Consider the following 25007-nt stretch of genomic DNA (forward strand, 5'->3'; position numbering starts at 1 on the left):
ATGAATGGAACGGTATCAAGCAAATGGTTTCCATAGGTTTGATAACCTTTAATTCAATCCATTCCATTCCAGCCATTACTATGAGCTGTGCCCCCGTCACCAGCCTCCACTGATATATGGGGACTTGGCTTTTGTGTGCTCACCATACAGACATTACAGTATTCTTAAAAGGTGTATTTTTATTTAAAAAATAAAATACAAAATATGATCCTCTCAAGCTCTGTCAGGTTGGATGGGGAGCGTCGATTCACGGCAATTTACAGGTCTCTCCAGAGATGTTCGATCGGGTTCAAGTCCAGGCTCTGGCTTGGCCACTCAAGGACATTCAGAGACTTGTTCTGAAGTCACTCCTGCGTTGTCTTGGCCGTGTGCTTAGGGTCGTTGTCCTGTTGGAAGGTGAACCTTCACCCCAGTCTGAGGTACTGAGCACTCTGTAGCAGGTTTTCATCAAGGATCTCTCTGTACTTTGCTCCATTCATCTTTCCCTCGATCCTGACTAGTCTCCCAGTCCCTGCCGCTGAAAAACATCCCCACAGCGTGATAATGCCACCACCATGCTTCACCGTAGGGACGGTATTGGCCAGGTGATGAGCGGTGCCTGGTTTCCTCCAGACATGACGATTGGCATTCAAGCCAAAGAGTTCAATCTTGGTTTCATCAGACCAGAGAATATTGTTTCTCATGGTCTGAGAGTCCTTTAGGTGGGCTGTCATGTGCCTTTAACTGAGGAGTGGCTTCCTTCTGGTCACTGTACCATAAAGGCCTGATTGGTGGAGTGCTGCAGAGATGGTTGTCCTTCTGGAAAGTTCTCCCATCTCCACAGAGGAACTCTGGAGGTCTGTCAGAGTGACCATCGGGTTCTTGGTCTCCTCCCTGACCAAGGCCCTTCTCCTCAGATTGCTCAGTTTGGCCGGGCAGCCAGCTCTAGGAAGAGTCTTGGTGGTTCCAAACTTCTTCCATTTAAGAATGATGGAGGCCACTGTGTTCTTGGGGACCTTCAATGCTGCATACATTTTTTGGTACCCTTCCCCAGATCTGTGCCTCAACACAATCCTGTCTCGGAGCTCTACTGACAATTCCTTTGACGTCATGGCTTGGTTTTTGCTCTGACATGCACTGTCAACTGTGGGACCTTATATAGACAGATGTGTGCCTTTCCAAATAATGTCCAATCAATTGAATTTACCACAGGTGGACTCCAATCAAGTTGTAGAAACATCTCAAGGATGATCAATGGAAAGAGGATGCACCTGAGCTCAATTTCGAGTCTCATAGCTGAATAGGTCTGAATACTTCTGTAAATAAGGTATTTCAGTTTTTTTGTGTTTTTTTTTGCAAAACTTTCTACAAACTTGTTTTCACTTTGTTATTATGGGTTATTGTGTGTAGTTTGATGAGGAATTTTTATTTATTTATTCTATTTTAGAATAAGGCTGTAACGTAACAAAATGTGGAAAAAGTCAAGGGGTCTGAATACTTTCTGCACTGTATTTATATCTGAGAGAGATAGAGAGATGGGTCTTATCCCTGTATTAAGGATCAGGCTAAGAAGCTAACACACCTGGTTCAACTTTGATTTAGACCTTGTATCAGTTGAATCATTGCATTAATGCTAGGCAGGGTCAAAAGCCTCAACACCCGGTAACTCTTGCCCGGACCACGAATGGGGACCACTGTACATGATAGATCCTAGTTCAGTACTCTGACCCTGGTTCCTGTTTCCCATTCATCAGATAGCCCAGCTGCGTCATGAGCTTTCCATGAGAGACGACCTGCTCCGCTTGTACGCCAGCACAGAGGAGATTGAGAACGCCTCCGACTCACACTCACTGTGAGTATACACAAACACACACACTGTTACAAGCTTTAAAAGTCTAGGGTGGATGGAAAAGAGGCCTGTAACATAACTCATGCAAATTAGGCTATTGCCAAGGAACAGTGAGAACAAAATACGCCAACAACCAAATGCTACCGTCAAACACAAAATGTTTATTATAAAACACACAGTAAATGGTTTGGGGAAAAGGGCCTGAGCTGGACCCAAGGAATGAAACAATAAAGTCAAAAACCCCTAAACTGATCTTGCCTGCCTCAAGAACTACTAAGCTTACGGCTAACCGTACAAAAATACAGTGGGTGGTCCGCTCAGGTCTAACTAGTGTGTTTAGACAAGGTTTTCCTACGGGTAGTGTATGCCCAAGGGCGACTTGCTAAATCCCCCTTTTCCCAGGCACAAACAGTTAACGAGTGAGTACACAAAAACAAGACACCACCGTATACATACTCACAAACAAAATTAGTCTCTGTCAGAAAACACAACTAACTAGCTTTTAAAACAAGGGGATGTGTGATATGATTGGGTAAGAAAACAGAAACAGGTGGTGCAATCAGGAGAAATGTCCACTGATTGGTCCACCTCAGCAATCAGCAGATTAACTGATGACTGACAGGTGGGACACACCAACGACCTCCAATCAGGAACACAAAGGACACTTGTGATTAGGGCAGAAGGAGAGGAAAAACACAAAAACACATACAGGATACCTGTATACGTAACACACACACACTGCAGAGTACACATACATCCTCTCAGGCATATCAAGACAACTTTGGCAGGTAAACGTAAGACTTAAATTCTAACTGCCTTCTCCCTCTCTCCTTGTTTTCAGAATGAAGAGGAACAAGTCATCTTACTCCCTCAGTAACTTTGTCGATTATGACTTCATACAGCAGAAACTCAAAGGTCTGGAGGAGGAGAACCTCAAACTACGCTCTGAGGTGTGTAACACTGGCTACTTCTAAATACCTGAAGTCATTGAAGTGGATGGGAAACTTGCTAATGCCATTGATGTTGTTACTCCACAGGCCAATGAACTGACGTCAGAGACTGTTAACAATGAGGAACAAGAGCAGGAGCTGATGATGGTGTGTGTGGAGGAGCTCATTAAGTATACTATAATGTACTATAGTGTAATATAAAACATTTTTGATAATGTATACGGTGTTACTGTGTTCCTGAGGGGAGAGTGAATTGGTGAGTGGGTGAATACAGTGAAAACAGAATGTGTTTGTACTATGTATTCATACTAACCCTCTCCCTACTCATCTTCTCTCTATCATGTTCTCTCTTTCTCTTCCTCAATTTTTTTTCTACCTCCACCCCCAGCCTCTGTGAATAAGCAGGTGGTGGACCTGTCTGATGAGTTGGCCCGTAAGGTGGAGGACACTCTCAGGCAGCAGGAGGAGATCAGCTCCCTGCTCAGACTGATAGTCGACCTGCAGGCACGCTGCAAAGGGGTGAGTGATCACAGACACAACAACGCACACACATACACACACACACCTAAATACATACCCACACACACACAAGCATGCAGTGCACAGACACACACACATGGCACTCCTCTCATGCCTTGAGGTTCCACAAGGACAAAAGACTCAAGACTCACCCACACCGAACACTTCTATAATGGAGTACATACTATATTTACATGTGCACTGAAGTTGGTATCTACAGTGGCTTGCGAAAGTATTCACCCTACCTTGGCATTTTTCCTATTTTGTTTCCTCACAACCTGGAATTAAATTTGATTTTTTTGGGGTTTGTATCTTGATTTACACAACATGCCTACCACTTTGAAGATGCAAGTCTCTTGGGGTATGTATAAGCTTGGCACATCTAGCCACTGGGATTTTTGCCCATTCTTCAAGGCAAAACTGCTCCAGCTCCTTCAAGTTGGATGGGTTCCACTGGTGTACAGCAATCTTTAAGTCATACCACAGATTCTCAATTGGATTGAGTTCTGGGCTTTGACTAGGTCATTCCAAGACATTTAAATGTTTCCCCTTAAACCACTCAAGTGTTGCTTTAGCAGTATGCTTAGGGTCATTGTCCTGCTGGAAGGTGAACCTCCGTCCCAGTCTCAAATCTCTGGAAGACTGAAACAGGTTTCTCTCAAGAATTTCCCTTTAGCGCCATCCATCATTCCTTCAATTCTGACCAGTTTCCCAGTCCCTGCCGATGAAAAACATCCCCACAGCATGATGCTGCCACCACCATGCTTCACTGTGGGGATGGTGTTCTCAGGGTGATGAGAGGTGTTGGGTTTGCGCTAGACATAGCATTTTCCTTGATGGCCAAAAAGCTTAATTTTAGTCTCATCTGACGAGAGTACCTTTTTCCATATGTTTGGGGAGTCTCCCACATGCCTTTTGGCGAACACCAAACGTGTTTGCTTATTGTTTTCTTGAAGCAATGGCTTTTTTCTGGCCACTTTTCCGTAAAGCCCAGCTCTGTGGAGTGTACGGCTTAAAGTGGTCCTATGGACAGATACTCCAATCTCCACTGTGGAGCTTTGCAGCTCCTTCAGGGTTATCTTTGGTCTCTTTGTTGCCTCTCTGATTAATGCCCTCCTTGCCTGGTCCGTGAGTTTTGGTTGGCGGCCCTCTCTTGGCAGGTTTGTTGTGGTGCCATATTCTTTCCATTTTTAAATTATGGATTTAGTGGTGCTCTGTGGGATGTTAAAAGTTTCAGATCTTTTTTTATAACCCAAACCTGATCTGTACTTCTCCACAACTTTGTCCCTGACCTGTTTGGAGAGCTCCTTGGTCTTCATGGTGCCTCTTGCTTAGTGGTGTTGCAGACTCTGGTGCCTTTCAGAACAGGTGTATACATAGTGAGATCATGTGACAGATCATGTGACACTTAGATTGCACACAGGTAGACATTATTTAACTAATTATGTGACTTCTGAAGGTAATTGGTTGCACCAGATCTTATTTAGGGGCTTCATAGCAAAGGGGGTGAATACATATGCACGCACCACTTTTCCGTTATTTTGTTTTTAGAATTTTTCTTTACACGTAATTTTTTTCATTTCACTTCACCAATTTGGACTATTTTGTGTATGTCCATTACTTGAAATCCAAATAAATATCCATTTAAATTATGATGTGTATTTTTTATGGATTATCAGATGAAATTGAGTTAATCATGAACATATAGTTAACATTCCTTGTGGCTAACTGAATTGGGCCGTTTGTTTTTGTCTCTCTCTTCAAATACAGTGAAGGGAGCAGCACCAGGGTCGATTAGAGTTTGGGCTAGACCTTTGTCTCCTTGGTATCTTCTTGATTGATTACAGCTTGAGGGGGTGAGGTTTGTGTGATTTAGGGCCTGTCATGTTTAAGCTAAACATGAGTGTGTGTGCAAGACAGGGGAGCGTGTGATTGGTTGGAGTAATAGTTCAGCCGTCCTCAGGGACAAAGAAGTGGGTGGAGCAATAAAAGAGTGGGAAAACTGAAGAGGACTATATAAGATGGAGGGAGACCTTAAGAATGTGTGCCCCTCTGCAGACGGGTATCGGCTTTGTTGAAAACTTTAATAAAGTCATTTCCTGATGCAACAAAAACTCTGTAAGACCTTATTTGTAATAAAGTATGGTGGTTATTTTCCACAACATAATTGGTGACCCCGACATGATTGGTTATAGAGATCCTTGAGTGCTTTTCCATTGTAGAAAGTTTGAGTGACTCACACAGACTCAGTGGCTGCTGTTTAGAAGGTAAGCTATGTTCGTACTTAAACTGTGTGTTTCGATCAGGCTGAATCTGAGAGTGGGGTATGGAAGGGTTCTCTCCAGAATAAGGACCAAATTTAGCAGAAGAAGCAGATTTTTTGTTGGAATGAGGAATAAGCATGCATGCAATTGATTGTTGATGAGTTAAATCCTACGGATACCGCTTTGGGGAGCTAAAATTAGCACCCCAGAGGACAGCTCCGAGGTAGGTGGCTAGCCAAACATCCGCTGCGGACACCGCTCTAACGTGTTGATCATTGTTAGAGGCTGCTCGGAGGTAGATTGGACATACAGTACTGAAACGTCCACTGCGGCTACCGCTCTAATGTGTTTATCATTGTTAGAGGCTGCTCAGAGGTAGGTTGGACATACATTACTGAAAGGGCCTACGGCTACCGCTCTAACGTGTTTATCATTGTTAGAGGCTGCTCAGAGGTAGGTTGGACATACATTACTGAAAGGGCCTACGGCCACCGCTCTAACGTGTTTATCATTGTTAGAGGCTGCTCAGAGGTAGGTGACGCATCAGCCTGGGTGAGGTGATGCACAAATTAGACAGCGAATCGGGTAAAAATAAAGTCATCCTGAGAAGGTGACCGCATAAATTGGATGTCGCGCTTTTCATCCCTAGTAGGTGAATGGTTGTGAACGCCACCAGGGCTTCAAAGTATAGAGAAATAATAAGATAGAGTAGGTCTGCTCATCTTGTGCGGGGTGAATAATTTGTTTGAGCGGCTGTGGTTCATTCAATTGTGATGAAGTTGTCATTTGGTCAGCTTCGTTCAATCGTCTGACACTATTGTTCGTTCTGCTTGTCATTCTGTCTGACTCATTTAACCACGAGTGGCGGCTTATCTGTGTGGGTGATCGGACAACAAAAAGAAATCCTGAAAATAATAGCCTTGTCCTTGTGGAGAAAGTGTAAGGAAAGGGACTATATTTTAGGTTGTTTGAAGCTTCTAAGGCTGGTGGAGAAAGGGAAAGCCCAATCTTGCATTAGGGAGAGAATAATTAATAGTAAGTGGATATTCATTTACTAACGTAAAGGAGAGAGAGAGAAATCCTGTTGAAGGAACAGGTCACGTGTATGGGGGTGATCATATGACGTCGACACATTTGAATTTCGGTCAAGCTTTTAGGGGTTAATTAAAGTTGGGAAAGTTAGAAGGGATATAGGATTATGGTAAAATTGACCATAGTAAAGGAATATTCCGGTAGGTTATGCAAATAGTGATGAAGCGTGTTTGAGATCAACGTTGTGTGAATGTGGTATGATGAAGAGATAAAGAGGGGTGTATGATAATGTTATAGAGCGTGTGGCGATAAAGAATCATTACAAATACGAATGCGGTGGATGATGAATAATATTGACATATGATGTATGTTATGTGTGGGTAATTGATTAATGGAGAGTGGATAAAAGTGGAATAATATATATAAGTGCTTGCTTGAGCGCCCAAACACGTAGACGTACGTGGGGTGTGAGAGACAGTGCATAGAGCGTGTGGGAGAAAAGGTTTTAAGCATTATAATTGTTATCTATCATTTCAGAAGCAGAGGTGATATAGTCAAGGAATTTTAGTATATTAGGGGGGAAATATAATTAATTTGGTTAAGTCGTTATATCTGTTTTCAAATCAATTAATGTGGGTTTGACTCGTTTGCTGCAAATGTATTTACGTTGAGCGTGTGAGATCTGTGTCCTTCAAAGCTATTTTGTGATAAATGTGGTATGTACCAGATGCTAAAAATACGGACCATTTAGAATTGGAATAACGGGGGATTTACTTGTCATTCAGATAAAGCATAGATTCTGCATTAGATTTTCCAATTACGTTTATGGGTTGCTTAGATTGATAGAACAGTCAGTGTTCATTTTGTGTTATAAGACGGAACGATTTAGCAGCTTGCTGATTTAAAATTGAACATCTCCCGTATTCAACCGTCAGACGCTCTTATCCAGAGCGACATACAGGAGTGGTTTGGGTTGGGTGCCTTGCTCGGGGGCACATCGACAGATTTTTGCCTGGTCGGCTCGGGGATTAGAACCAGTGACCTTTCCGTTGCTGGTACGGCGCTCTTGACCACTAGGATACCCGCCGCCCGAATGAGTTGATAATTTGAAAGCTACTGAGAATAAAATTGAATATGGATGTGAATTAAATGTATGCTTGTAAATTATAGCCAGTGTTTTTTTTTTAATTAGAGCGTAATCAGAATGGACAGTTACAGAAATTGAATAGCGGGCTGGCAATTGCACTGGACCTGTGGTAACAAAGGAAAATAATTTATGGCTCTGGTTCACGGGTAAAAGAGAGACAGTCCTGCTAGTACGAATTGAGCTGTAAGTCTAAATACTTGACTGGAAAACGTTATTTGACAAATTATAATTGTTATTACTTTATTCGATAGGTTGCTTAACACCAGTGGTGTATGCAAATAGGTGTTGAATTCTAAAACGATAATTTGTTTTCGTTACGTGAACCAGGGGATGCAAGTAGCTTTAGCTATTATGCTGAGGGAATAGCACCAATTTATAGTGGGTTGTAGATTTGTTGAATAACAAACTTATATTTTAAACTAAAGTAATGCAAAAGGATACAATTATAACATTATCAGAAAAAGGCACAATTTAATGCGAAACAGTTATTACAAGTGTCATTGATCCAGTAATGATAGAAGGATAGTAAAGGAAAGGCAAGGGATAAAATCTCATTTAAGGAAAGGGGAGAGTTGAAAGCCAAGGTTTGGGAAAAAATGCAGAGACGGAGATTAGAAAGATACCCACGGGAAAACAGATACAAAAGTTCAGATACGGGGAAAATAGGGTACGTTAGTACAACGGGAGGGTTTTTGAAAAATAGAGTAACGAGGATATTGATCGGGGAAAGTAGGGTGTGGTCTAGCGACCGAGTACAAATAGGGTACTGGGAAAATAGCTAGGGACAGGAAAAGTCTCCAGTGCTATTTTATAGGTTTGGGATAAGATAAGGGAACAAAAAATAAGAAGAATATTAGAAGAGAGAGAAACAGAAAATGGAGAGAGGGAGTGAACCAAAAAAGGCTTGTTCAACTACACCACCACCATACACAGAAGGGGGGCGGTATTCTCAGGTCACAGTCGAATAACAGGGAAAGAAGGAGAAAAAAGGAAGCAGCAGGTTTCCACACCAGGAAGAGGAAAACAATCACATTTAGATATAGACTGTTATGAAAGACTGAGGGGGATGTTAACGAAGCTGGAAAATTATGGGATAGATGAACAAGAGTATGATGGGCAAAGAGATGGGGGAAATACAAATGATGAGGAAGGTGAAGAATTTAGACAGTATGCTGACTCTGATCAAGGACAGAGTGAGACAGAGGGACTAACGTCAGAATCACGCAAGGAATTGTGCAACCATATTATCCACGCAATGGAGAAATACAGGAGGGATGAACGGAAATTGGCGAAGCAGTGGAGAGAGATTCTGAGAAAACTGGGACAGTTGCAGCTGGAAGAGCTGACAAGAAAGGACAAAAAGAAAACACAAACTACACCTGTTCTCCAAGAAGGTCAACAGATACCGCTTCAGCAGCAATGCCAAAGATCTACTGCCTTACCAGTAGTTAATGTGTATACACACCAATCCCCTGGGCAGTGGCAAAACAAGAATAATGAAAATGGACCCAATAATCAATGGTACCAACCACAGCATCAAACACACCAGAGTGGTGGACCAAGGAGACCAGGTGTCTGCTGGGGGTGCAATCAATTAGGACATATGAGAAGGGATTGTCCTACCAACCCATGGCTGCCTAGACAACCACAACAGGAAAATTGGCAAAGAAATGGCACCAGCTAAGATGAATAGCAGCAGTCTTAGAACTCATGGGAAGGACCATAACAGGGTAGCTAGAGAAGCATTTATTTTGGACTAGGGGACAGGACTAACTTTTTGTAGGTTCTGGATTGATTACACAACAATTTATATTTTTACTAAAATCAAGGCAGCAAGTTAAAATGATTAGAATACTGGAAAGTGGTTATGGGTTTGTTATGTTATAGGTGTATATTCCACTTAATGAAACATTAAAATGTCTGATGTGTCTTGATTGGGAGTCTTTCTTCACGGATTGATGGAAATCCCCTACAGTATGAATGAGGAGGGAGATGTAGGAGACCATGTCTCAAACAACATTTTAATAGATACGTGGGATCAAATATCACTGATTTCTTACACTGAGGAATTGACTGTATTTGTGAGAGGGAAAAGTATTACATTCAGTGGGGTTAAAGAATCCTTCCGAGGGTCAAAGATAATGGATTCTGAAAGGTGAAATGTAAATTGACAGTATGTATGGGTGACAGCGCGAATGAGGGTTACAAATGGTGTATCATGCTGCATTTAAACAATCGCTAGAGGGGTTAAATTTGAGTGTTATGGATTGTAGTAAAGTGTTATGGGGGTCGAATGACGATGACGCTAATGGGGGAAACCATCATCACATTAGTAAACAATTTGATAGGAGGAGGGCCACAGGGCATGTGGGAGAGTACAACCAACGAGGCAAGAGAGAGCATATTTGAGTTTCCGACGTCACAAAGCATATTGGGTGTGATTGAGTGGTAGCAGTGCGGCTAAGGAAGAGCCTAGGGGTTTAAATCATATGGGATTTTATTTCGTTTTATGTGCACTAGATTGTGGAATTCACCGGAGAAGGGAGCAGTCACAAGTGATGTTCTTGAGGGTTGTCTGAAAGGAGGGATCAGGAGATGTGGCAAGAGAGTGAGAATTTCGAATTTAGATTGTGTGGACTGATTAAGAGGTATCAAAATGGAAACGAACTAAATGTGTACTTTTTCTTCCAGGAAAAAGGGGGGAGTGATTCTCTTTTCTTAGAAATATTTTCTGAGACTATAAATAAGGCCTGGCCATTTTTTTGTTTGTTTGTTTTACTATATGGTGTTCAAATAACCACAAACAAACCACTTGGTATGAAATGTTAGCTGTATGGGATTTTTATTTGTATTTTGCGTTTTTTCACGGATGGAAGTGAAATATCTTAAAGGGGCAAACACATGTAATTTGGGTTTTTATTTACTGACGGATAAGTAAATACGTGTGATTTATTTTGAAAAGAGCTGTACTAAAGACATACTGTACACTTGGGATACAACATTTATGAAATGTTTTGACGGTTGTTAATGAGTAGTATACTATTTGATGGAACAATTAATTGAATGATTTCAATGACCTCTGCAATCTATCCTGGCTTTATAGTGTGACCTGATCATCCACACTATAAATCTTGGAGGCATGTTGAATTAGGGGATTGATTTATAATAAGGAATTGTAAAGAAGTATATAATTTGGCATTAATCCTATATATCATCCCAAACAGGACAAAGATGAAATGGGAGAGTTAGTCGTGAAAATCTGATCGTTTTCCCTTCTTCCTCCGACGGAACTCTTTAGGTCCGTCAGATTGGGTAAGGGAGAACGATTAGTTACCGGAGTGTAACTCCAGTTCTATGAGTGGAGCGGAGCCCCATAGGGGAGCTCTGCTCCTAGTGGTTTACCCTCTGCCCTAAGGCAGCAACAGCCTGAAGCAAAATTATGCACACACCTGCAGCCAATGGGAGCACAGGTGTCCCTATAAGAGGGGACACTTCCCCTCAATCAGCCTCCCGAGACATTATCTTCAGCGAGACTAGAGAGGGTCGGCAGGGCCTTAAGTCCTATGGGGCTCCGCTCCACTCATAGAACTGGAGTTACACTCCGGTAACTAATCGTTCTATATCGTGGAGCTCCGCCCCATAGGGGAGCTCTGCTCCTAGTGGTTTAAGGCGGAGCGTAGCGCTCCAAAATGTACTCCCTGCCGAGCCTAACACTTCCCATTAAAAAATGAAAAGGTCAAGCCTAGCAATGGCCGCAACCAATTCCCGCAGTACTGCAACTAAAAACCACTCCGGGCGTCACAATATACCGCGTCATCGGTTAAAGACCCGTCCCACCTAGTTCAATGGCAATGCCAATGACTAGTGGGCAGATCACCAGAATAGAAGCTACACTAATCTGTACTAGCAGATAGATGTGCCTCAATATCCTGTGAAAACACTACCGACCAGTAATGGAATGACACCAAGTGTCACTCTACATTATGTGCACAGTAGACCACCTCACTCACTCAATGGAATCCCAGAGATTAGTAGGCAGGAACAAAATATATAAGTCATACTAAACTGAACAATCAGATAGATGACCTCACATTCTGTCAATTCAATACATGTCTCTACTATACTGACCCTGTCAGTCAAGAGACATGCCACAAGATATGCTTTCCATCCAAAGCGGACCTGATAGAAACCTGTGTCCATCGTCCTGCTTTTCTCTCTTCTAGCTCAAGATTCCCCTTCAGCTATGCTGAGTACAATCGAGCCAGAGAGATAGAAAGCCTATCTATCAAAAAACATGTTTTCCTAACCAAAGCGGACCTGATGGGAACCTGCCCATAGTCCTGCTTTATCCTCTCTTCCTGGCTCAAAATCTCCTTTCAGCTTTGCTGAGTACAGACCGAGCCAAAGAGTTAGAAAACATATCTGTCCAGAATATGTCTTCCTAACCAAAGCGGACCTGATGAACACCCATGTCCACAGTCCTGCTTTTTTCCTCTCTTTCTTGCTCAAGATCTCCTTTCAGCCACGCTGAGTACAGATCGAGCCAAAGAGTTAGAAGGCATATCTAATAGATAGAAACAGAATATGTCTTCCTAACCAAAGCGGACCTGATGGACACCCATGTCCACAGTCCTGCTTCTTCCCTCTCTTTCTTGCTCAAGATCTCCCTTCAGCCACGCTGAGTACAGATCGAGCCAAAGAGTTAGAAGACATATCTAATAGATAGAAACGGATAAATGGAGACGGTGTCGACCATGACGCTGCTCTACAAATATCCTCTACCCCTGTTCCTCTGAAGAGGGCAGTAGAAGCTGCTACTCCACGAGTGGAGTGAGCTCTGATACCCTGAGGCAGTTGTCGCCCCGCTGCCTCATAAGCTGTCTCAATACCTTCCCAAAGCCAATGAGACAATCGCTGTTTTGAAAGTGGTCTACCTAATGCAGCCGCACCGTGACACACAAACAGCTGAGCCGATGACCTAATCGCTGCCGTGCGCTCAACGTAACACGCCAAAGCGCGCACTGGGCACAGACAATGAAGCTTTTCCTCACTCCTCTCCCCATGAGGAGGGGGAGAAAAAGCCCACAACCCCACGGTCTGTGATCTATATGCACTGCTAATAACCTTCGGCACAAACGCCGGGTTAGGACGTAACACCGCTCTGCTCAGATCGCCATTAATGGCAAGGCAGTCGGGTCTCGTCGACAGCACACACAAATCACTGACACGCTTAGCGGTAGTCAAGGCGAGCAACAGTGCCGTCTTGATAGACAGCATCTTGAGGGGTTTTTGATTCAATGGCTCGAACGGCGACTTACATAGCGCTTCGAGAACCAAGGCCAAATCCCACTGGGGCAGCGTGTCTCTAGGCATTGGCCTAAGCCGCCGCGTTCCCAATAAGAAACGTTTCACTAAAGGGTGGCTGAACACGTTCGTTCCGCCAAACCCCTCATGACCAGCTGAAATTGCCGCTGCAAACACCCTAATGGTGGAGGGCGATTTCTGCTTATCAAACATAAACTGCAGAAAAGAGAGCACACTCTCAACCTGACAGTTCATGGGGTCCACACCTTGTGTGTCACACCATCGTGAAAAAACGTTCCATCTGCTGGTATACATCCTAGAAGTGGAACCGGCTCGTGCACCTTGTATGGTTCTGATCACTGCATCAGATAACCCACGGCGCCTCAACCTGTCCCATTCAGGAACCAAGCCTTCAGTGGTTGGCCGATTATGGGCCACTGCCCTATCGAGCCTCCCGCCTGGGTCAACGCGTCCCGTCGATGTGGAATTGGCCAAGGTGGCGCAACCAACATCTGACTCATCTCCGCAAACCACGGAGCCCCAGGGCGATCGGGCGCTATCAGTATCACTGACAGCCCCTCTGACCTCACCCTGGCTAGCAGTGGGAGAATGCAAGACAGCGGAGGGAATGCGTACAGGAGAACTTTCGGCCACGGGTAGTGCGCGAATGCCTCTCTTCCCAGTGGTGGCTCGTCCTGTTCCCTCAGAGAGAACCATAGGGGACATTGCGCGTTCACGCGTGACGCGAACAGATCCACCTCGGCTCTCCCGAACTGTTCCCAAATTCGGAGAACAATGTCCGGATGCAGACACCACTCGTCGTCTCGAGGACCCCCTCTTGACATGAGGTCTGCTCCTACGTTCAAGTAGCCCGGAATGTGTGCTGCTCTCAACGAGCAAAGGTGCTTGTGAGCCCACAGCCACAATTCCTCTGCCGCCCGGTGGAGGGCAGGTGACCTGACCCCTCCCTGGCGATTTATGTGGGCTACTGTGGTCTGGTTGTCTGACCAGACCAGCACATCGCGACCCCGAAGGGTAGGCGCGAAGTGGGTCAAAACCTGTCGAACCGTTCTATATCGTGGAGCTCCGCCCCATAGGGGAGCTCTGCTCCTAGTGGTTTACCCTCTGCCCTAAGGCAGCAACAGCCTGAAGCAAAATTATGCACACACCTGCAGCCAATGGGAGCACAGGTGTCCCTATAAGAGGGGACGCTTCCCCTCAATCAGCCTCCCATTATCTTCAGCGACTGGACGACTAGACTGAAGAAGCCAAGAAGTAAGAAGACTCAGGAAGAAATCGTCTTCTAAAATGAGCACGCCAGGAGATTTTCCACCCCCAAAAGCCCTTTTCAGGGCTCAGTGCCGATGCTCCTCCATGGCATCTGCGGACCCCCACGACCTTTGTTTCGTGTGTTTGGGGCCGCAGCATGCCAAGGAAGGGACCGGCAATCCCCCTAATTGCGCCTCCTGCGCCCTCCTTCCTATGAAGGAGAGGAAGCAGCGTTGGGCGTTTTTTAGGGAGGATATCCCCCTAGAGGATGTACTGTCTCTTCTCGCCTCTGCTTCAGAGGCGTCGTCGGACAGTGCTGGCTCAGGGGATGACAAGGAGAGAGACGAAGAGATGGATGTTCCAATGGAACAATCCGACCCTCTGGCGCCAACCTTCAAGACCCCCTTCCCTATGGGGAGTGTGAGATCTGAAGGCTCCTTGTGCGATGACGACACGGGCTCTGTTACGTCAGCAGCCCTGTCCTTCGCAGCGGCCTCTCTGCGTTCGGACTTCCCCGAACTCATTGAGAGAGCCGCCAACCGACTAGAGATAGCGCTGCCCCCTGCTCCCCCCCCTGTGGAGGTCGACATGATGGAGGGCGGCCCCTACTCTAGACCGAGGAAGGCAGCTTAGCCGATGGCTCCTGCTATGCCTTCCCTCGGGAAATATGTCGAGGGCTCGTGGGATACACCCCTGGCGGCGCGTTCGCCGGCCAAGGTGTACACCCCATTCACGAGAGTGGCTGGACGTGAGTGGGCTGCTAAGGGAATCCCTAGGCTCGAGAGCGCCATGGCGGCGTATCTAGTGCCGGGTTCGAGTCCCTGGGCGGCCTCCAAGAAAGCCACCTTGCCAGCACAAAAAGACAGACTCACAGCACAGCTGGCTGAGAAGTATTCTACGCTGGGAGCCCAGGCTGTGTCAGCGGCTAACAACATTGCCCTCCTCGCGGCCTCCCTATCCCGTCTAACAACGGGTAGGTCTGAGTTGACCAGCGAGGAGATTGAAGAGGTGTCCAGGATTTCTGGCGCTATTCTTCATTTGACACAGGCGTCAGCGATATGCGCAGGCCGGTCCATGGCCACCTCGGTGGTCATGGAACGTCACCTCTGGCTGTCAATGACAGCCATGAAGGAGACGGACAGAGCCTCGCTACTAAACGCTCCCGTCTCTAGCGAGGGCCTCTTTGGGGTCGCTGTTAAGGAGGCGACGGAACGCTTTGGTAAGCTGGACGAAGAGAGAAAGCACCTGGCTAAACACCTGCCATTGGCAGGCAAGTTTAGCAGGGCCTCAACTAACCCGTCAACCTCCAACGCCCCCAGTAGAACTACAGGGAGGCGACGGGCCAGGCGACAGGCGCCTACCACCGACAGCAGGCGAGCGGGCTCGGCCCCTCCAGCGACGACGGTGGTGGCGACGATTCCGCTGGCGAGAGAGGTCGTCACAAAACCGTCCTGGCAACACCAGAAGGTCAGCCAGAAACGACGGCGTCAATGACGGGACGAGGTGGAGAGGACGGATGACGGCTCTGCGCAAGACGCGACAGAGCCCACTGTTCCCCCCCACCCTACTGTTCAGGGCATGGAGGGAAATGTTTATTGTTGTTGTGTGAATAAAGAGCTGGCTCTCACTGACATTGTCACAAAAGGGCCTGTCTTCCATGACACATTGCAGAGTACTTCACGTCCTATGAATTTCTCTCACCATCCTGAGTGTAGCTCAACCCACCAAGGGTGCGTAGTTGAATACACTCAGGAGAGGAAAGAGAAAAAGGTAGCAAGGCGTAGCCTTAGCTCACCTAATAAAGATCTTTTACTACAGACTCCTAGGAGCTCTGTAGTAAAGGTCTCACATAGCAGGCAGCTGTCTCAGTCTAAATATGACATGAAGACGCAGCCGCTAACTGGGAATGACGCCTTGCTTCAGGCTAACGCCTCAGCCAGCGCAGTTCAGACCCGTGCGACGTTCACGGAGGGCCGGAATACTAGAGTTACAGGTGTAACCAATGTATGGGCGCCCCCGGTTAATTCAGAACGTAACAATGCCCACTACTCTGAGTGCAGCTCACCACACCTAGAGTGTGCTGTTGAGCAGCCTCATGAGACCAGTAAAAAATAGGTATTGTGGCGCCACCTTGTGGTACCAGTTAGAGACCACACTTTCCAGACTCTGTTGAGTACTGCAGTGGACGGATCTCATGGCAAGCAGCAGTCTCAGTCAAACAATGACATGATGACGCAATTGCTATCCGGGGAGGGCGCTCTGTCTCAGGTTAATACCTCAGTCAGTGCAGCTCAAAACCGTGCTGCGTTCACGGAGGGCCGGAATACTAGAGTTACAGACGTAACTGACGTATCAAGGCCTCCGATTCTCTCAGAACGAGCTGATGTTTCCTCTCCCTTTCGAGGGGGGCCCGCCTTGGGCTATTCCACCAACCCAGTGCTGGGGAATAGCGGCGGCGAGGGCCATAGAGGAATACAGGTCCTTCCTACTGGATGCACCACAGCTTCGTGCGCGCCCGCTTTCTCTGCATTGCTGGCAGTGGCAACAAAGCTGTACCCTCTCACGCTGGCTAGAACAGACGTTGCAGAAGGGTTATGCCCTCCAATTCCATCGAACCCCACCCCCGTTCAGGGGAGTGGTGGAGACGGTGATGAAAACGCCGGACAAAGTGGCCGCTCTGATGTCAGAGATTACGGAACTTTTGGCGAAGGAGGTGGTCACAGTAGTTCCCCGGGAGCAAAGGAACAAAGGGCTATATTCGCCTTATTTCCTAGTGCCCAAAAAGACGGGGGGAGTGAGGCCGATTTTGGATTTACGCACTCTCAACGAGAGCATAACCAAACGACCCTTCCGAATGCTGATGACAAAACGTCTACTGGAATGTGTCCAGAAAGGAGACTTTTGTACAAGCATAGACCTAAAAGACGCGTACTTCCATGTGCCGATACAATCGCGTCACAGGAAGTTTCTGCGGTTCGCCTTTCAAGGGGTAGCGTACGAGTTCACGAGGATGCCATTCGGGTACGCCCTGGCACCTCGAACGTTTTCCAAATGTGTGGAGGCGGCATTGGAGCCGCTGCGTCGTCAAGGGATAAGGCTATTAGCCTACCTAGACGACCTGCTGGTTCTCGCCCCGTCAGCAGAGCTGGCGTTCACTCACACAACACAGACAGTGATTCATCTCACGCGTCTGGGGTTCGCTGTGAATTGGAAAAAGAGCGCACCCTGGCCCAGTCATCAGATTGTCTACCTGGGGCTACAGCTAGACACTGTAATGATGAGGGCTCGAATTTCGGACCCTCGAAGGGTAGCATTTTTGCTAGCCCTGAGGAAGTGTCGTCCGAATCACACAGTGACGGCGCTGTCGATCATGTCACTTTTAGGTCTCATGTCGTCAGCCCACTCTGTGGTCCCGCTGGGACTTCTGCACATGCGCAGAATACAGCGATGGTTCGCCCAACTAAGACTAGACCCAGTGCGTCAACGTCATCGGTTGGTGGTGGTTCCTCTCTCGCTAAGAGCAGACCTGGACTATTGGAGGAATCTGAGCGTTCTCACGCACGGAGTCCCGATGGGCAAGGTGTCATCCTACATTCCAGTATTTACAGATGCTTCTCTGACTGGATGGGGAGGGACATGTCAGACTCAAGCGATAGGAGGTGCATGGCCTCAATCAGGTCGTCACATAAACCTCTTGGAGTTGGAAACGGTTAGACTGGTTCTGACCCACTTCGACTGGTTCTGACCCACGCCGAGTGGTGTCTGCATCCGGACATTGTTCTTCAAATTTGGGAACAGTTCGGGAGAGCCGAGGTGGATCTGTTCGTGTCACGCGTGAACGCGCAGTGTCCCCTATGGTTCTCTCTGAGGGAACAGGACGAGCCACCACTGGGAAGAGACGCATTCGCGCACTACCCATGGCCGAAAGTTCTCCTGTATGCATTCCCTCCGCTGTCTTGCATTCTCCCACTGCTAGCCAGGGTGAGGTCAGAGGAGCTGTCAGTGATACTGATAGCGCCCGATCGCCCGGGGGCTCCGTGGTTTGCGGAGATGAGTCAGATGTTGATTGCGCCACCTTGGCCAATTCCACATCGACGGGACGCGTTGACCCAGGCGGGAGGCTCGATAGGGCAGTGGCCCATAATCGGCCAACCACTGAAGGCTTGGTTCCTGAATGGGACAGGTTGAGGCGCCGTGGGTTATCTGATGCAGTGATCAGAACCATACAAGGTGCACGAGCCGGTTCCACTTCTAGGATGTATACCAGCAGATGGAAAGTTTTTTTCACGATGGTGTGACACACAAGGTGTGGACCCCATGAACTGTCAGGTTGAGAGTGTGCTCTCTTTTCTGCAGTTTATGTTTGATAAGCAGAAATCGCCCTCCACCATTAAAGTGTTTGCAGCGGCAATTTCAGCTGGTCATGAGGGGTTTGGCGGAACGAACGTGTTCAGCCATCCTTTAGTGAAACGTTTCTTATTGGGAACGCGGCGGCTTAGGCCAATGCCTAGAGCCACCGTGCCCCAGTGGGATTTGGCCTTGGTACTCGAAGCGCTATGTAAGTCGCAGTTCGAGCCATTGAATCAAATACCCCTCAAGATGCTGTCTATCAAGACGGCACTGTTGCTCGCCTTGACTACCACTAAGCGTGTCAGTGATTTGTGTGCCCTGTCAACGAGACCCGACTGCCTTGCCATTAATGGCGATCTGAGCAGAGCGGTGTTACGTCCTAACCCGGCGTTTGTGCCGAAGGTTATTAGCAGTGCATATAGATCACAGACCGTGGAGTTGTGGGCTTTTTCTCCCCCTCCTCATGGGGAGAGGAGTGAGGAAAAGCTTCATTGTCTGTGCCCAGTGCGCGCTTTGGCGTGTTACGTTGAGCGCACAGCAGCGATTAGGTCATCGCCTCAGCTGTTTGTGTGTCACGGTGCGGCTGCATTAGGTAGACCACTTTCAAAACAGCGATTGTCTCATTGGCTTTGTGAAGGTATTGAGACAGCTTACGAAGTAGCGGGGCGACAACTGCCTCAGGGTATCAGAGCTCCATTTATCCGTTTCTATCTATTAGATATGTCTTCTAACTCTTTGGCTCGATCTGTACTCAGCGTGGCTGAAGGGAGATCTTGAGCAAGAAAGAGAGGAAAAAAGCAGGACTGTGGACATGGGTGTCCATCAGGTCCGCTTTGGTCAGGAAGCCATATTCTGTTTCTATCTATGAGATATGCCTTCTAACTCTTTGGCTCGATCTGTACTCAGCGTGGCTGAAAGGAGATCTTGAGCAAGAAAGAGAGGAAAAAAGCAGGACTGTGGACATGGGTGTTCATCAGGTCCGCTTTGGTTAGGAAGACATATTCTGGACAGATATGTTTTCTAACTCTTTGGCTCGGTCTGTACTCAGCAAAGCTGAAAGGGGATTTTGAGCCAGGAAGAGAGGATAAAGCAGGACTATGGGCAGGTTCCCATCAGGTCCGCTTTGGTTAGGAAAACATGTTTTTTGATAGATAGGCTTTCTATCTCTCTGGCTCGATTGTACTCAGCATAGCTGAAGGGGAATCTTGAGCTAGAAGAGAGAAAAGCAGGACGATGGACACAGGTTTCTATCAGGTCCGCTTTGGATGGAAAGCATATATTGTGGCATGTCTCTTGACTGACAGGGTCAGTATAGTAGAGACATGTATTGAATTGACAGAATGTGAGGTCATCTATCTGATTGTTCAGTTTAGTATGACTTATATATTTTGTTCCTGCCTACTAATCTCTGGGATTCCATTGAGTGAGTGAGGTGGTCTACTGTGTACATAATGTAGAGTGACACTTGGTGTCATTCCATTAGTGGTCGGTAGTGTTTCACAGGATATTGAGGCACATCTATCTGCTAGTACAGATTAGTGTAGCTTCTATTCTGGTGATCTGCCCACTAGTCATTGGCATTGCCATTGAACTAGGTGGGGCGGGTCTTTAACCGATGACGCGGTATATTGTGACGCCCGGAGTGGTTTTTAGTTGCAGTACTGCGGGAATTGGTTGCGGCCATTGCTAGGCTTGACCTTTTCATTTTTTAATGGGAAGGGTTAGGCTCGGCAGGGAGTACATTTTGGAGCGCTACGCTCCGCCTTAAACCACTAGGAGCAGAGCTCCCCTATGGGGCGGAGCTCCACGATATAGAACGATTAGTTACCGGAGTGTAACTCCAGTTCTATGAGTGGAGCGGAGCCCCATAGGACTTAAGGCCCTGCCGACCCTCTCTAGTCTCGCTGAAGATAATATCTCGGGAGGCTGATTGAGGGGAAGCGTCCCCTCTTATAGGGACACCTGTGCTCCCATTGGCTGCAGGTGTGTGCATAATTTTGCTTCAGGCTGTTGCTGCCTTAGGGCAGAGGGTAAACCACTAGGAGCAGAGCTCCCCTATGGGGCTCCGCTCCACTCATAGAACTGGAGTTACACTCCGGTAACTAATCGTTTCCAACTCCAAGAGGTTTATGTGACGACCTGATTGAGGCCATACACCTCCTATCGCTTGAGTCTGACATGTCCCTCCCCATCCAGTCAGAGAAGCATCTGTAAATACTGGAATGTAGGATGACACCTTGCCCATTGGGACTCCGTGCGTGAGAACGCTCGGATTCCTCCAATAGTCCAGGTCTGCTCTTAGCGGGAGAGGAACCACCACCAACCGATGACATTGACGCACTGGGTCTAGTCTTAGTTGGGCGAACCATCGCTGTATTCTGCGCATGTGCAGAAGTCCCAGCGGGACCACAGAGTGGGCTGAAAACATGAGACCCAAAAGTGACATGATCGACAGCGCCGTCACTGTGTGATTTGGACGACACTTCCTCAGGGCTAGCAACAATGCTACCCTTCGAGGGTCCGAAATTCGAGCCCTCATCATTACAGTGTCTAGCTGTAGCCCCAGGTAGACAATCTGATGACTGGGCCAGGGTGCGCTCTTTTTCCAATTCACAGCGAACCCCATACGCGTGAGATGAATCACTGTCTGTGTTGTGTGAGTGAACGCCAGCTCTGCTGACGGGGCGAGAACCAGCAGGTCGTCTAGGTAGGCTAATAGCCTTATCCCTTGACGACGCAGCGGCTCCAATGCCGCCTCCACACATTTGGAAAACGTTCGAGGTGCCAGGGCGTACCCGAATGGCATCCTCATGAACTCGTACGCCACCCCTTGAAAGGCGAACCGCAGAAACTTCCTGTGACGCGATTGTATCGGCACATGGAAGTACGCGTCCTTTAGGTCTATGCTTGTACAAAAGTCTCCTTTCTGGACACATTCCAGTAGACGTTTTGTCGTCAGCATTCGGAAGGGTCGTTTGGTTATGCTCTCGTTGAGAGTGCGTAAATCCAAAATCGGCCTCACTCCCCCCGTCTTTTTGGGCACTAGGAAATAAGGCGAATATAGCCCTTTGTTCCTTTGCTCCCGGGGAACTACTGTGACCGCCTCCTTCGCCAAAAGTTCCGTAATCTCTGACATCAGAGCGGCCACTTTGTCCGGTGTTTTCATCACCGTCTCCACCACTCCCCTGAACGGGGGTGGGGTTCGATGGAATTGGAGGGCATAACCCTTCTGCAACGTCTGTTCTAGCCAGCGTGAGAGGGTACAGCTTTGTTGCCACTGCCAGCAATGCAGAGAAAGCGGGCGCGCACGAAGCTGTGGTGCATCCAGTAGGAAGGACCTGTATTCCTCTATGGCCCTCGCCGCCGCTATTCCCCAGCACTGGGTTGGTGGAATAGCCCAAGGCGGGCCCCCCTCGAAAGGGAGAGGAAACATCAGCTCGTTCTGAGAGAATCGGAGGCCTTGATACGTCAGTTACGTCTGTAACTCTAGTATTCCGGCCCTCCGTGAACGCAGCACGGTTTTGAGCTGCACTGACTGAGGTATTAACCTGAGACAGAGCGCCCTCCCCGGATAGCAATTGCGTCATCATGTCATTGTTTGACTGAGACTGCTGCTTGCCATGAGATCCGTCCACTGCAGTACTCAACAGAGTCTGGAAAGTGTGGTCTCTAACTGGTACCACAAGGTGGCGCCACAATACCTATTTTTTACTGGTCTCATGAGGCTGCTCAACAGCACACTCTAGGTGTGGTGAGCTGCACTCAGAGTAGTGGGCATTGTTACGTTCTGAATTAACCGGGGGCGCCCATACATTGGTTACACCTGTAACTCTAGTATTCCGGCCCTCCGTGAACGTCGCACGGGTCTGAACTGCGCTGGCTGAGGCGTTAGCCTGAAGCAAGGCATCATTCCCAGTTAGCGGCTGCGTCTTCATGTCATATTTAGACTGAGACAGCTGCCTGCTATGTGAGACCTTTACTACAGAGCTCCTAGGAGTCTGTAGTAAAATATATTTATTAGGTGAGCTAAGGCTATGCCTTGCTACCTTTTTCTCTTTCCTCTCCTGAGTGTATTCAACTACGCACCCTTGGTGGGTTGAGCTACACTCAGGATGGTGAGAGAAATTCATAGGACGTGAAGTACTCTGCAATGTGTCATGGAAGACAGGCCCTTTTGTGACAATGTCAGTGAGAGCCAGCTCTTTATTCACATAACAACAATAAACATTTCCCTCCATGCCCTGAACAGTAGGGTGGGGGGGAACAGTGGGCTCTGTCGCGTCTTGCGCCGAGCCGTCATCCGTCCTCTCCCCCTCGTCCCTTCATTGACGCCGTCGTTTCTGGCTGACCTTCTGGTGTTGCCAGGACGGTTTTGTGACGACCTCTCTCGCCGGCGGAATCGTCGCCACCACCGTCGTCGCTGGAGGGGCCGAGCCCGCTCGCCTGCTGTCGGTGGTAGGCGCCTGTCGCCTGGCCCGTCACCTCCCTGTAGTTCTACCGGGGGCGTTGGAGGTTGACGGGTTAGTTGAGGCCCTGCTAAACTTGCCTGCCAATGGCAGGTGTTTAGCCAGGTGCTTTCTCTCTTCGTCCAGCTTACCAAAGCGTTCCGTCGCCTCCTTAACGGCGACCCCAAAGAGGCCCTCGCTAGAGACGGGAGCGTTTAGTAGCGAGGCTCTGTCCGTCTCCTTCATGGCTGTCATTGACAGCCAGAGGTGACGTTCCATGACCACCGAGGTGGCCATGGACCGGCCTGCGCATATCGCTGACGCCTGTGTCAAATGAAGAATAGCGCCAGAAATCCTGGACGCCTCTTCAATCTCCTCGCTGGTCAACTCAGACCTACCCATTGTTAGACGGGATAGGGAGGCCGCGAGGAGGGCAATGTTGTTAGCCGCTGACACAGCCTGGGCTCCCAGCGTAAAAGACTTCTCAGCCAGCTGTGCTGTGAGTCTGTCTTTTTGTGCTGGCAAGGTGGCTTTCTTGGAGGCCACCCAGGGACTCGAACCCGGCACTAGATACGCCGCCATGGCGCTCTCGAGCCTAGGGATTCCCTTAGCAGCCCACTCACGTCCAGCCACTCTCGTGAATGGGGTGTACACCTTGACCGGCGAACGCGCCGCCAGGGGTGTATCCCACGAGCCCTCGACATATTTCCCGAGGGAAGGCATAGCAGGAGCCATCGGCTCAGCTGCCTTCCTCGGTCTAGAGTAGGGGCCGCCCTCCATCATGTCGACCTCCACAGGGGGGGAAGCAGGGGGCAGCGCTATCTCTAGTCGGTTGGCGGCTCTCTCAATGAGTTCGGGAAAGTCCGCACGCAGAGAGGCCGCTGCGAAGGACAGGGCTGCTGACGTAACAGAGCCCGTGTCGTCATCGCACAAGGAGCCTTCAGATCTCACACTCCCCATAGGGAAGGGGGTCTTGAAGGTTGGCGCCAGAGGGTCGGATTGTTCCATTGGAACATCCATCTCTGCGTCTCTCTCCTTGTCATCCCCTGAGCCAGCACTGTCCGACGACGCCTCTGAAGCAGAGGCGAGAAGAGACAGTACATCCTCTAGGGGGATATCCTCCCTAAAAAACGCCCAACGCTGCTTCCTCTCCTTCATAGGAAGGAGGGCGCAGGAGGCGCAATTAGGGGGATTGCCGGTCCCTTCCTTGGCATGCTGCGGCCCCAAACACACGAAACAAAGGTCGTGGGGGTCCGCAGATGCCATGGAGGAGCATCGGCACTGAGGCCTGAAAAGGGCTTTTGGGGGTGGAAATTCTCCTGGCGTGCTCATTTTAGAAGACGTCGATGGCTGGCTCATCGACTGCGATTTCTTCCTGAGTCTTCTTACTTCTTTGCTTCTTCAGTCTAGTCGTCCAGTCGCTTAAGATAATGGGAGGCTGATTGAGGGGAAGTGTCCCCTCTTATAGGGACACCTGTGCTCCCATTGGCTGCAGGTGTGTGCATAATTTTGCTTCAGGCTGTTGCTGCCTTAGGGCAGAGGGTAAACCACTAGGAGCAGAGCTCCCCTATGGGGCGCAGCTCCACGATATAGAACGATCAGGCATTGACACTGGAACCTTCTATTTGGATAACATGTCTACTGTGGTCCATATCCCCGTAAGTTCACCTGTGTGGAAGGTGTGATGTTACTAAACATTTTGTGTCATTCCAACTCATTCCAACTTTCCTAAGTTCACCTGTGAGGTAGGTGTGATGTTACTGTGGTCCTCTGTAGCTCAGCTGGTAGAGCACGGCGCTTGTAACGCCAAGATAGTGGGTTCGATCCCCGGGACCACCCATACACAAAAATGTATGCACGCATGACTGTAAGTCGCTTTGGATAAAAGCGTCTGCTAAA

The 25007-nt window shown here is 48.2% G+C and overlaps 1 pseudogene across 1 annotated transcript in view; it reads left to right on the forward strand.

Moving 5' to 3' along the window:
- The window catches only part of LOC311130346 (trafficking kinesin-binding protein 1-like), a 52772-nt pseudogene continuing 27765 nt past the window's right edge, over positions 1-25007 (forward strand). The window contains exons 1-5 of the transcript in view: positions 1-12; positions 1734-1831; positions 2670-2778; positions 2866-2968; positions 3167-3297. The product of the transcript in view is annotated as a trafficking kinesin-binding protein 1-like (transcript). The remainder of the gene's footprint in view (positions 13-1733; positions 1832-2669; positions 2779-2865; positions 2969-3166; positions 3298-25007) is intronic.

Source organism: Coregonus lavaretus, assembly GCF_964263955.1.
Source record: "Coregonus lavaretus genome assembly, chromosome: 6".
Lineage (NCBI taxonomy): Eukaryota > Metazoa > Chordata > Actinopteri > Salmoniformes > Salmonidae > Coregonus > Coregonus lavaretus.